Genomic DNA, 14,190 nt, shown 5'->3' with positions numbered 1-14,190 from the left:
TATAGAAGGTTGGCCCCGACTTCCACTCCGTCAGCCATCTGACTGGTCTAAGCTTGATGCCTTTAGAGCGCATGCTACCTAGGTAGTGGCATTCAGTAACAGGATTTAGTTAATAATAATAATCATGGTATTTGTTAAGCGCTTACTATGTGCAGAGCACTGTTCTAAGCGCTGGGGTAGATACAGGATAATCAGATTGTCTCACGTGGGGCTCACATTTTTAACCCCCATTTTTGCAGACGAGGTAACTGAGGCACAGAGAAGTTAAGTGACTTGCCCAGGTCACCCAGCTAAGTGGCAGCGGGGGGATTAGAACCCATGACCTCTGACTCCCAAGCTTGTGCTCTTTCCACTAAGCCATTCTGCTTCTCGTTCTGAATCAATGACAAACTTCTGTGGTTGTGTTACAGATTATCAGATGCAGGCTATTAAGCAATTCTTGGTCTTCTAGTGCATCTCCAGACACAATCAGTGGTGGAAAAGTCCTCCTAGATGATTGATCTGAAGAATCTTTGGTGATATTAACTATGGTTTTTGTTAAGTGTTTATTTACTATGTGCCAGGCACTGCATTGAACACCGGGGTCTTAGGTACAAGGTAATTACAGCCTTTTGGAGTTGAAAGATTTTCCTGGAAAATCAGGATTATAGTCCAACATCAGACTCCAGATCATATGTCTTCAAGGGGATTTACATAGAAAGGTTGAATAGATCGGATCTAGTTCAAAATCTTGCTTCACAATTTCGGTGACGGGAAAAGGGCTCTTTGACATGACCAGCCGTTTCATCCGGGAGTAGCGTTAGCGTCTTAATGGTCTTCTCAAGGCAGACGAGGGTATTCGGGAATTGAATAAATTCGGATGCTATTCAAGGGTTGTTCTGGGTCTGGTCTTCTCTTATTTCCAAAGGCGTTACGAAGGGATGTGGTAACGCAGATGATGGCGTTGCATAAATGTCACTTATCAAGAATCTTAGTTCGGGTTTTTTTTCTGCCTCAGTTCTGCTCCACCCCTTTTCCATTTCCATGGGCTTAATGAGGGATGGTAGTGGCGATATGAGGTTTGGAATACCCCCGCCCAACTAAAAGAGCCAGCCACTTCGGGGTTAGCGGGAGAGTAGAGAGGGGCAGTCCTGTAATTCCTGACCAGTGCCGCTTCCTGTCTTAAGTAATAATAATTCTGGTATTTGTTAAGCGCTTACTGTGTGCCAGGCTCTGTACTGTGTCTCTACCTTGCTCCACAGCAGCAGGAAAAGGGTTCCCTTTTACAGCCTCGAGGCCAGTGCTCATGTTGAAAATTCAAATTTCACAATACACTTAGAATCTACACCCCTTAACCCCGGGGATGTGAAATTAAGTCATGACTTGAGGTGAAATCTAGGTGGCATTTTGAAGATTTGGAAAGACACCGTCTCTCTTCCTTTGGGGGTCAGCCCTTTCGTGGATGAGACCGACTAGGTTAAATGGGGGAAACAGCAGGGTGTAGTGGATAGAGCACAGGCCTGGGAGTCAGATGGTCATGGGTTCTAATCCCAGGTCTGCCACTTGTCTGCTGTGTGGCCTTGGGCAAGTCACTTCACTTCTCTGTGCCTCAGTTACCTCATCTGTAAAATGGGCATTAAGACTGAGCCCTATGCCAGCCAGGGACTGTTTCCAACCTGATTTCCTTGTAATAATAATAATAACTATGGCATTTAAGCACTTACTATGTGCCAAGCACTGTTTTAAGCACCGGGGGGGATACAAGGTATTCAGATCGTCCCACATGGGGCTCGCAGTCTTCATCCCCCATTTTACAGTTGAGGGAACTGAGGCCCAGAGGAGTAAAGTGACTTGCCCAAAGTCACACAGCTGAACCCATAACCTCTGACTCCCAAGCCCGGGCTCTTTCCACTGAGCCATGCTGCTCCTCTAGATCAGAGGAATCATGCTGCTTGTACCCACTTAGTACAATGCCTGGCACATAGTAAGCACTTATATACCACAATTATTATTATTATTTGGGCCAGCTGATCTGTGTATGTGTCTGAACCAGGGCGGCCATGGATTTTCCTAGTCTACCCTGGGCAACTGTAGAAAAATACACAATGTCTGGATTCAGGAATGTCTTAGCTGAACTGTCTTTCCTCCCTTTAATGGACAGAACCTCCGGCTGCTCTCGATCCCTTTAAAAACTTGGATTTTTTCATCTAGGCTGAAGTGGGCTCAGTATATGCTCAGTTCAGGTCATTCGGCATTCCGACACTTGTAATAGACATCCAGAATGTTGCTGGGTGACTTTAACCCCTTCCTTCCCTCCTTTTCCCCATGCTGCCACTTGCAGAGAGAGAAGAAGAAAGTACTTAAGCTCGAGATGAAGTCTGGACGTCCCCGATTTCATCAAAATAACATGATCGGCCCACACTTGAACAGGAAGGGCAGGCTGAACTCTTGACTCTTTCACATGCGAGGCCTCTCTTTCTCTCCCCTCCCCGTCTCCTTTTCCTCCAGCCAAGGAAGCCTGCTCTGGGATGTAGAAACAGCTGGTCTCCGCAGCCCCGGACGTGTCTCTCACTAAGGGAAAACAAAAAGCTGTGGCTTGATCGGCTATGGCCAGCAGTGGAAGTCAGGAGGTAGAAACAGCTACGGGAACCTGTAACAACAATAATAATAATAACTGCGATATTTCTTACGGGCTTACCGCGTGTCAGGAACTGGACTAAGCACTGGGATGGATACACACCAATCGAGTTGGATACATTCCCTGTCCCACGTGGGGCTCACAGCCGCAATCCCCATTTAACAGACGAGGTAACTGATGAACAGAGCAGTGAAGTGACTTGCCCAAGGTCTCACAGCAGACAAGTGGCAGAGCCGGGATTTGAACCAGAGTCATCGTAATCAATCAATAGTATTTATTGAGCACTTACTCCGTGCAGAGCACTGTACTAAGCCCTTGGGAAATTACAATATAAAGCTGCAACAGAAAGACAGTGATGGCCAAGGGAGGAAGACGACGGTGACTCCTGGAGGGTTGGGACCTGGACCGAACCCTCGCATTGTCATAGCTAATAATAATGATGGTATTTGTTAAGCGTTTACTATATGCCAGGCGCTGTTCTAAGCGCCGGGGTAGATACAAGATAATCATGGTGGATTCAGTCCCCGTCCCACACAGGGCTCACAGTCTTAATCCCCGTTTTACAGATGAGGGAACCCAGGCACAGAGAAGTGAATTGATTTGCTCGAGGTCACACAGCAGGTAAGTGGCAGAGCCGGGATTAGAACCCATGACCTTCTGACTCCCAGGCCGAGGCTCTCTCCGCTAGGTCATGCTGCTTCTCTAGCTGGCTGAGCCAGGGGAGAAGCACTAGGCCGTCCTGTCATCACCCAATCCACTTTCTCTCACCGCACTTCCGCACGTATTTTTAAACTCCTGTTCCTTCCTACCTGTAATTTATCGCCTGTCTTCCCAGCTAGACTCTAAACCCTTTGAGGACGAGGATCGTGCCTACCAACTCCATTGGATTGCGCTCTCAAGTGCCTAGTATAGTGCTCCGAACGCAATTAGCATTCAATGAATATCATTAATCGATTCGATCCCACCTACCATAGTTGCGATAATCCTGCACTGGGGCTGGACCGAGGCACCTAATGACGCAGGGGATAGAGATGCAATCCAGATCAATCAATCAATGGTAAATTTAGAGCACTTACTGGGTGCCGAGCACTGTACTAGGTGCTTGGGAGAGAGCGGTACAGTAGAGATGATAGACGTGCTCCCTGCCCCAAAGGAGTTCCCAGTCTAGAGGGGAGGCAGATGTTAAAATCAATTACCGACGGGAGAACAGGAAAGTATAAGGCTTTACTTAAGTGCTGTGGCATTAGAGGTGGGGTGAATATCAAGGGCTGTAGAGGTACAACTCCAATTGAGACTGTGAGCCCGTCATTGGGCGGAGATCGTCTCTATCTGTTGGCGAATCGTACACTCCAAGCGCTTAGTACAGTGCTCTGCACATAGTAAGCGCTCAGAAAATACTACCGAATGAATGAAAATGGATAGACAATGCAGAAGGGAGGGTGAACAGGAGAAACGAGAGCTGCTCGGGGAAGGCCTCTTTGAGGAGACCAAATGTGATTCTATTAAGGCTTTTGAAGGAGGGGAGAGTGGCGGTCTCTCAGATGTTTAAGGGCAAGTTCCTTGGGGCGGGAAACGTGACTGTTATATTGTACTCTTCCAAGCACTTAATACAATGCTTTGCACACAGTAAGTGCTCAATAAAGACCACTGTCTGACTGACTGAGGGGTAGTAACAGGGCAGAGGGAGGGGGCAGGTATGAGGTTGGCAACGAGGTAGATCTGATCACCGTTCAACGAATAGTGGCGTGTGTGGGTTGGGTTGCAGATGGACAAATCACTTCTCTGCGCCTCCGTTCCCTCACCTGTAAAACGGGGATGAAGACTGTGAGCCCCATGTGGGACAGGGATCGTGTGCAACCCCTGTGTCTACCTCAGTGCTCGGGACAGTGCCCGGCACACAGGTGGGGAAGAACCGACCGAGTGCCTTAAATCCAACGGTAAGGAGTTTCCGTTTGATGCCGAGGTGGGTGGGTATCCCCCGGAGGTTCTCGAGGCGCGGAGACGTGTCGACCGAACATCGTTTTCTAAGAAAAATGAACCCGTCAGCAGAGTGAATCAAAGACTGGAGTGCGGAGAGACGAGAGGCAGGGAGGTCAGTGAGGAGGCTGGCGCGGTTGACGAGATGGGGTACTATAAGAGCTTGGATCAGCCTGGTAATCATTTGGATGGAGAGGAAGGGATGGAGCCAAGAGATTTAACGAAGGTAGGATTGACGGGATTCGGCGACAGAACGGACTATGCGGGTTGGCCGACAGGCAGGCCAAGGTCTTGGGCACGTGAGGTGATGTCGACAGATGTCGTCTTCAGGGATGGGAGAGTGGGCCGGGGGACGGGGGTTGGGTGTGTTTTGGGCTGATGGCACCTGGGAGGGATTGGGGGGGGTGGGTCCCCGCTGTCTCTTCTTTTGGGGTGCTCTGGGGCTGAGTTTGGCAAAAGGAGGGAAGGCCCCCGATTCCCCTCTGAAACGGATCAAATCGTCGAAGCCCTCTTCGCCACCCCGGCCAAGCCAAGGGCCAAGCCCGGGCCTGCCCCGGGTGAGAGGGGAGATTTGGGGGTCCTGCCCCGGGTCGGGGTGCTGGGGGGAGGGGTTCCCGGTCAGTACGGGGGTGCTCTGGGGGGGAGGGGGCTCCGGCTCGGGGGAAGGGGAAGGGAGGGGATCCTGCTCAGTTTGAGGGTACTATGGGGGGGGGAGGGGAGGGGTTCCTGCTCAGTATGGGGGTGCTATGGGGGGGGAGGGGGCTCCAGCTGGGGGTGGGGGAAGGGGAGGGGTTCCTGCTCAGTATGGGGGTGCTATGGGGGGGAGGGGGCTCCAGCTGGGGGTGGGGGAAGGGGAGGGGTTCCTGCTTAGTATGGGGGTGCCATGGGGGGGAGGAAGGGGAGGGGTTCCTGCTCAGTATGGGGGTGCTCTGGATGGGGGGGAAGGGGAGGGGTCCCCGCCCGACGTCGGGGTGCTGGGCCGCCGGGGTCCTGGGGAAGGGGTGCGGGGCTGCGGCTCGGTGCCGGGGGCGTTAAGGGGGTGCTGGGGGGGAGGGCGCTCTCACACAAAGGCGGAGGGGGAGGAGGGGGAGGAGGAGGAGGAGGGGTGGGTGCCGGGGGCGGGTCCCCGGGCCTGGGGGCGGAGCCGGGGGTCGGTGGGTCGGAGCGGCCGGCCGCCCAGCCGCGATAAAGCCCGGCTGCGAGGAGGAGCCCGCCGGACCCGGCTCGGACAGGAGCGCACCGCACCGGACCTCACCTCACCTCACCTCTGGGCTGCCGCTGGGTCCTCCTCCTCCTCCTCCTGGTGGTCCTCCTCCTGCTGCTGCTGCTGCTCCTGCCCCCGGCCCCCTGCCCCCGGCCCGGCCCCGGGCATCGGAGCGGAGGCGGCGGTGAGTGCCGGCTCAGCTCCCCCTGCCCCCCGGCCAGGGCACACCCCGCACGCCATCCTCTCCTCTCCTCTCTGCCTCTCCCCTCCCCTCTCCTCTTTTTGCCTTTCCTTTCCTCTCCTCCCCTCTCTTCTCCTCTCCTTTCCTCTTTTTTCTTCTCTCCTCTCCTTTCCTCCCTTCTCATTCCCTCTCTTCCCTTTTCCACTCACCTCCTCTTTCCCTCCTCTCTCCTCTTTCCCTCTCTTCTCTTTTCTCTCCCTCTTTTTTCCTCTCATCTCCTCTCTTTTCCTCTCTCCTCTTTCCCTCTCCTCTCTTCTCTTCTCCTTCCCTCTTTTTTCCTCTCCTCTCTTTTCCTCTCTTTCTCTTTTCCTCGCATCTCCACTCTTTTCCTCTCTGCTCTCTTCCTCTCTTCCCCCCTCCTCTCTATTTCTTTTCCTCTTTTTTCCTCTCTTCCTCTTTTCCTCTTCTCTCTTTTCCTCTTTTCTCTTCTCCTCTCCTCTTTTCCCTCTCTTTTTCTCTTCTCTCCTCTTTTCCTCTCTTCTCCTCTCCTTTCCTCTCCTCCCCTCTCCTCTCTTTTCCTCTCCTCTCCCCCGGAGGATGAAGAAGCCCCTTGGGCGTCTACCAGGAGGCAGATCTCGGGGTCCCCCCCCCCCCGGGTCTGGGGGTGTCTGGGTGGGTGGGGGGCGAGGGGATGCCCGGGTCCTTCCCCCCCCCCCCCCCCGATGACCTTTCTGGAAGTGTGGACGCCCAGGTTGAACTTTGGAGTGCGTGGAGCCCGGGAAGGGGAGAGAGAGGGGGGCAGTGTGCCAGGCGGGGTGCCAGCTGCTGGCATGCAGCTGGGCATCAGGAGGAGGAGGAGGGGGAGATGAGGGGCTCCCCTCCCCTTGCAGAGAACTATTTTACAGGTGCCCCCCTCTAGCCCCCAAGCTCGGCCCTACCCGCATCCCACCCCCCAGAGGGCATCACCCAGACGGGGGGGGGGGAACCAAAAACCAACAATAGAGCTCGGAGCGGGGACCCTTAGATCCATTAGCCTTGCTTCAAGATGTTTGACCCATTGGCCCTCTATTCAGATATTAGGAAGGAAGCAGAGCCAGAATGATCCTCCGGCTAGTGATGCCCTGGCTAGTGATGCCCAGCGCAGGCTCCCCCGGATTGCTCTGGGTACCCTGGGCGAAGTCTCCAGGAGGCAGTCGCATCATCCGCAAAACAGGGATTCGGGTGGCGATTACGCATTAGGAGGCCGGCACCCTCAGGTTCTTAAGAAGTGTGTTTGGCTGATGGTTTTGTCTTAGACCCTGATTATAACCTCCTTTTCTCCCCCTCTGCCTTCCCTTCATTGCAGTAATTGTTTTGAGGACTGTGTATTCCCTTTGCTTACAGCCCTTAGGTTTAGAGTTACCGTCAGATCAACCTAAACTTCAGCTTTTATCTCTCTGATGCTTTGAGCAGATAGGCTTGCTCTTACTCTACGCCATGAACCTCAAAATATAGCTGTGTAATTTCAAACTTCTTATCTGTCCCCGTTCTTCTTTGGATCGATAGCATGTGTGCTGAGGGCTGTAAGATACGTGTCGTTATATTAAGCGTCAAGTAAACTAGAGGTTTTTGAAGGGTGGGATCCGTCCTCCGAATCGATCAATATTTAATGAGCGTTTACCGTGTGCAGAGCGCTGTACTAAGCACTTAGGAGAGTACCCAGTTGGAAGGGCCGTATTGGAGCGACGTGAATAATTGATCTTGACCTGATTTTTTAATTACCGGATAAAAGCACGGTGCGGAATGTGAATTTGGGTTAAGTCCAAACTTCTCCGTTGACATTTCGTATTCCCTGAGATCATTTCTTCTAAAGACTTTTAGACCCATTACAAGATTGGTCTGATGCAAATCTAAATCAATGAACCACTGTGTTTCACTGGCAACAGTCACAGCGACGAGAATTCCCATCTCCGTTTTAATGCTGTCGCTTCTGAAAATATTGCACTATTTTTGAAGGTGATGGCAAGATCTCAGTTAATTTTCGTCCTTTATTTTCATGAGATTTGAGACTACTGAAAACTTTGCAGAAAACCTCATGGCGAGCCCGTTACTGGGCAGGGATTGTCTCTATCTGTTGCCGAACTGTACATTTCAAGCGCTCAGTACAGTGCTCTGCAAATAGTAAGGGCTCGATAAGTACCAATGAATGAATAATACTAATAATAGTGGTATTTTCTAAGCTTTTGCTATGTGCCAAGCACTGGGGAATATAAAAGATAATCAGCCCAGACACAACCCTTGTCGTACATGGCACTCACAGCCATCCATGTAGAAGAGAGAACTACTTTTATGTACCCCTTTTAAGGTTGAGAAAACTGGCCCAGAGAAGTTGAAACTTTTCCAGTCACACGGCAGGCGATTGGCAGAACAGGGATTAGAACCCAGCTCTTCTGACTCCTAGAACCAGGTTCTTTTCTCTAGCCCACCCAAAAGGATGCAACAATTGCTAATTGGGGCAACAATTGCTAATAAAAATGAAGTCGAGTTGGATTTCAGTGTATTACCTCTGAACTTTTACTTAAAGATATAGCTTTGTGTTCATTTGAGTTGGATGGTTTTGGAATAATCATTTTGTAGATGACAGCAGAGCAGCCCGAACATGATAGATTCTATCTATCTTACCAAGTGCTAAATCAAGGGGTTGGTATTACCCAAGAGTTTTGAAAGATTTATAGAGTCTTCTAAGGATGTGAAGCTGTAGGGGAAATGTATACTTGCATTAAGGAAAGTAGCATTTGGGATTTTAGATGATGCAATTTCTTGCATTGTCTGCTTATCGTCCCCCTAATTCAGTCTTCTGTCTCTAATCATGGTACCGAAGGAGAATCCTTTTCTCCTGGTGGATTTAAAGAGATAGGGGAAATGGTGCTCAGTGGCATAAAAGGGAGGCGATCTAGTGTGTTTTTGTCTTCCTATAATAATAATTATAATTGTGGAATTTTGTTCACTGTATTTATTGAGTGCTAACTGTGTGCAGAGCATTGTACTAAGCACCTGGGAGAGTATAATATAGCATACACATTCCCTGTCCACAGCAAGTTTAAAGTCTAGAGAGATTACAATCTACCAAGCAACGCACTAAGGAGTCTTTCCAGGGATTTTTTTAAAATAAAAAAATAATGAGAAAGGATGAACTTCTTAGTTATTAATCTTAGTAAGTAACCCTTTAACTCAGTAAGTATTTTTTAGATTTTAAATTATGTCTGTAAAGATTACTCTTTGCTGTCGTTTTCTTGGGGATGGTGATGTGAAAATGCCAATCAGGGAAATTTTAGTTGACACACCTATCTATCATTCATGATAATGGAAAATACAAAGCTTTGTATGCTCTAAAATTGGAGGGAAAGTTTTTTAAAAAAATTACTTATGTTTACCATGCACAAAACATAGCTCCAAAATGTTTAAAGAACGATTGCCGGTTTAAACTTGATAAATTATGTTTTTATAAATAGGAACCGATACACCCAAATGTAGGCGGTGTTTTAACTCCAGGATGATTTAGCAACAAGGAAGTTTTACTGGGAAAATGTGTACAAAAGCTTTCTTTACCTAGAACCCTGTGTCTGTATATGACGTCTATGGGTTCGAGCGGCCCTCTGAGTCTGAATTGTCACCAAAGGTGCACATTCTGTCTCTTCAGAGGAGTGACTAAACTGACCGTGTTTCTGGGCCTGGCTAAAATCTAAAATCAGAATCATTAGCAATGGCTACTTTTGCCATATCGCTACATGATGATTGTGGCTTAACTCATGTTTCCCTCCATTCATCACCATCTGGAGCGAAGCTGCAGTCTGGTTAGTTCCTCTTTTAATGACGTGGCCTTTGTGAACAGAGCAATGGGACAGAGCAGTGTTACTCCCTTAGAAATAATTTACCTCCTGACACTATCCCAGCACCGTAACCTTAGCATTATCCTTTACCCAACGCTCTCATTCAACCCCAGTAGTCAATCTGTCACCAAATCCTATTCTACCTTGAGGACAACGCTAAAATCTGCCCTTTCATCCTCCATCCAAATGGCTATCAAACTGATCCAAGCCCTTATCCCATTTGCCTTGACTACTGCATCCACCTCTTTGCTGACCTCCCTGCCTCTTGTCTCTCTCCACTCCAGTCCTTACATTATTCTGCTGACCAGATCATTTTTCAAAAAAAAACACAACCCATTCATTCCATGTCTTCCCACTCCTCGAGAACTTCCACTGATTTCCTACAGATGCCAGCCTGCACCCTTTCCTCCTTTAGTAATAATAGTGATGGTATTTGATCAGCACTTATGTGCCAACCACTTTTCTAAGCGCTGAGGTAGATACAAGGTAATCAGGTTGTCCCACGTGGGGCTCGTAGTCTTAATCCCCATTTTACAGATGAGGAAACTGAGGGCAAGAAAAACGAAGTGACTTGCCCAAGGTCACCCAGCTGATAAGTGGCAGAGGCGGGTACTCTTTCCGCTAAGCCACGCTGCTTCTTATTTAACTCCAGCCTCCTCACTGTACCTCGATCTCATCTATCTCACCACCGACCCCTTTCCCGCATCCTCCCTCTATCCTGGAACTCCCTCTCCATTCTTATAGTGTATTCTCCTAAGTACAGTGCTCAGGACACAAATGCTTAATAAAAACCATTAATTGGCTGACTCACTCTCCCCACCTTCAAAGGCTTATTAAAATCACATCACCAGGCGGCTTTCCCCAGCTAAGCTGTCATTTCTCTTACTCCCGCTTCCTTCTGCATCACCTATAGACTTAGATCTATACCTTTAAAACACTTGATATTCACTCCCGCCCCCCCCCCCCCATGATACATATTTACATATCCATAATTTATTTTCACGTCTGTTCAGTCCTCTAGAATATAAGCTCTTTGTAGGCAGGGAGTATGTTTGGCAACTCTTGTATTTTATTCTCCCAAGTGCTTAGAACAGTGTTTTGAGTACAGAGAGCACTCAGTAAATACTGAACGATTGATCTAATGACCAGTTCTCTGATTTACTCATCTCTTCCGAAATAAGAAACTTCCTGTGTACCTGAATCTAACTTCTAGCAATGTTAGAGGGGAATGTCTCTGACAGTGCGTTATGTGACCTTAGAAAGGACTTTAAAAATGGGGAGCTCTGAGGCCTTTCAGATATGGAGTTCCGGGTAGGGGGAGGGATAATTTCGAAGGAAGTGAAGAGTGCTAGCTGAGAGGGATATTCAGAGCCCCCGGTCGGGAGTTTCTGTTTGATGCAGAGAAGAATGGAGATTTCTGGGGAATGGGGAGACGTGTGTCGGACGAAATTTTAGAAAAATGATGACCTGGAGAGGGAAGAGACCGGAGGCAGGGAGATCTGTGAAGAATGATGCAGTAGCCAAACAGGCATTTGCACTCATGAGTCATGCCTTTTTACTCATCCTAAGTGGTCATTCTGTCACTTGAACGGTATTTTTAGGTATATTTTGCATTCCGTGACTTTAGCTTGATACTACTCTGATGTAGTTCCTTCCAGTGGCTCTCACTCGTAAGTGCTTCCCCGCCTACCATCTCAGGTCAGGCTCAAGTAATATCGTGGGGAGAAGACACAAAGAGTTTAATACACGGGAGGTGAGTTGGCATGCCAGCGGCAAAATCCGTATCCCACTTGGCAGCAAGGAAAACAGCTAGGCGGATTTTCCAGCATCTTCGTTTCTAAGAAATTGAGGAGAAACCAGCTGAGAAAAGCCATGGTAGCTCATTGTCATGGTTGCTGTTAAGGACATTTCTTGGAATTTTTCCCAAGTCACCTACTTACGGCAGTAATCATTCACAGTTTTTGCCCATACGACGTGACATTTTACCTAATAACAATAAAAAAATTAGAATGGTATTAAATGCTTACTCTGTATGTGCCAAGCACCGAGGTAGATTCACATAAATCTGAGATGCAACGTGGGCTTCGGAGTCAGAGGTCGTGGGTTCGACTCCCGGCTCTGCCACTTGTCAGCTGTGTGACTGTGGGCAAGTCACTTAACTTCTCTGTGCCTCAGTTACCTCATCTGTAAAATGGGGATTAAGACTGTGAGCCCCATGTGGAACAACCTAATTACCTAGTATCTACCCCAGCACTTAGAACAGTGCTGGGCACATAGTAATCACTTAACAAATACCGACATTATTATAAATGGATCGGACTTAGTCCTGTCAAGCACAGACCTCACGATCTAAGAGGGAGGGAGAACAAGTATTTTCTCCCCATCTTACAGAAGAGCAGCTAAGGCACAGTGAGGTTAAGTGATTTGCCCAAGGTCATGCCAATAGGGCAATAGAACATGGGTCTTCTGATTCCCAGGCCTGAGTTCTTTCAACTAGATCCATCAATTAGGGATGTTTATTGAGCGCTTACTGTGGGCATAACTCTGTACTAAGCTCTTGGAAGAGTACAGTGCAGCAGAGTTGGTAGACACGTTCTCTGCCCCTAATGAGTTTCCTGTCCAGACCATGCTGCCTCCCTGTAGGCTTGTAGTAATTTTGTGTTTTGCACAGATGGAGGGGGAATTGTGGGGTTCCATGGGACTTTGAACCAAACTATTGCCCCCAAAATCTGGCCCACATCACCAAAGCTGGATTTCTGGGGACATGCCTAGTAGTAAGCTGGGATTTATGCATTAGGTTCCGGGTCCCGGGGAGCTGAAGTTGACTTACCATTTCTGGCATCTGGTTGTGTATGTGATGACCTCTTTTAGACTGTGAACCTGTTGTTGGGCAGGGATTGTCTCTATCTGTTGCTGAATTGTACACTCCAAGCACTTAGTACAGTGCTGTGCACACCGTAAGTGCTCAATAGATATGATTGAATGAATGGAGTGATGATGGGAGGGTTTGGAGGAGAGGGAGGGCGTGAAGGGGAAGAGGTCTCATCTACAATACATGCTTTAGAAGCAAAATGCTGGCTTCACTGTAAGGACAGGTTGGAAGAACCAGTAGACTGGAGAAGGGGGAGCGAGGAAATAAGAGGGAAATATTATGTCACAAATTTGGGGAAAAAAAAGCAACGAATGCATCTCTCACAAGTTAGATGACCCAGATTTCACTGTGACCCTGAGAAAGCAACCAATACATCAATCTTTGTAGTGAAAGGGGGGATTTTTTAAATATCCAGAATATTTCTGCTTGAGAACCTAGGAAGTATAGTCGCACTATTTCATCTAATGCAGAAAAACGTATGGTGTTTTACCGATTATTGCTTTAAAATTCAGAAGTAGGGCTCTCATTTGATTGCAATATCAAGAGATTGAGAAGAAGATGGATCCCTTTTGGATTTTTTTTTTCAAATGAGAAAGCAGGCAAAAGAGGACTTTCCATAAATGTCTTGTCTATGGTCATTCCAGATCATCAGTGAGTAACCAAATAGACTTGAAGTTTTCTGACTCCCTCGGCAACCATGTCTCATTTATATCAGCCTTTATACTTTTTCTTATTTCGTTTATACCTTTTCTTAGTTGAAAACCAAGTCCAGAGATTTGGGGGGCATTTTTGCATTTGGAACAATCCATCAATGGTAGTTATTTTGCTGAGCACTGTACTAAGGAGTTAAGGGAGTCAGTAGGTAGTTCGCTGCCCAAAATGCTTTGTGGACACTGGCGCTTTGTTTTTCTTCAAAAAAATTAAACTGTTTCTTAGAATAGGAGAAGGAGTGTGGCCTAGTGGGAAGAGCACGGGCCTTGGAGTCAGAGGACCTGGCTTCCAATCCTGGCTCTTCCAATTGCTTGCTGTGTGACCTTGGGCAAGTCACTAGACTTCTCTGTGCCTCAGTTTCCTCCACTCTAAAATAGAGATTCAATTCCTCTTCCCCTTCCTACTTAGACTGTGCGTCCCTTACGGGACAAGGACCGTCTGACCTAATCGACCTGCCCCAGCGCTTAGAACAGTATTTGGCACATAGTAAGCGCTTAACAGACACCATAAAAAATAGGTGAAATTCACAATGTGGGGAGAGGAATGAGGTCTGGGAGGGTTGGAGGGTGAGAATGGGAGTGAAGGGGGAGAGTACTGATGAGCAGGCTAAAATGGCGGGCAGAGGTCTAATAAACTGATTTATCATCAAACATTGATGTAGGTGACGCTAGGTAATGGCAAGGCAGGTATCACTGCCCTTGAGGAATCAAAAATGTACCTCAAATGAAATGATGCAGAGACTCTCCTGGGTAGTACTAG

General features: G+C 48.2%; 1 protein-coding gene across 1 annotated transcript in view; it reads left to right on the top strand.

Moving 5' to 3' along the window:
* Positions 1-5,785: 5,785 nt before the first annotated feature.
* SERPINE2 (serpin family E member 2) overlaps positions 5,786-14,190 on the top strand; it is a 59,434-nt gene continuing 51,029 nt past the window's right edge. The window contains exon 1 of the mRNA XM_029069782.2: positions 5,786-5,982. The gene's annotated coding sequence lies outside the window, so the exon portion shown is untranslated. The remainder of the gene's footprint in view (positions 5,983-14,190) is intronic.

This window comes from Ornithorhynchus anatinus, chromosome 7 (assembly GCF_004115215.2).
Source record: "Ornithorhynchus anatinus isolate Pmale09 chromosome 7, mOrnAna1.pri.v4, whole genome shotgun sequence".
NCBI classification, from domain to species: Eukaryota; Metazoa; Chordata; class Mammalia; order Monotremata; family Ornithorhynchidae; genus Ornithorhynchus; species Ornithorhynchus anatinus.
This window is presented reverse-complemented; position numbering and strand designations above follow the sequence as displayed.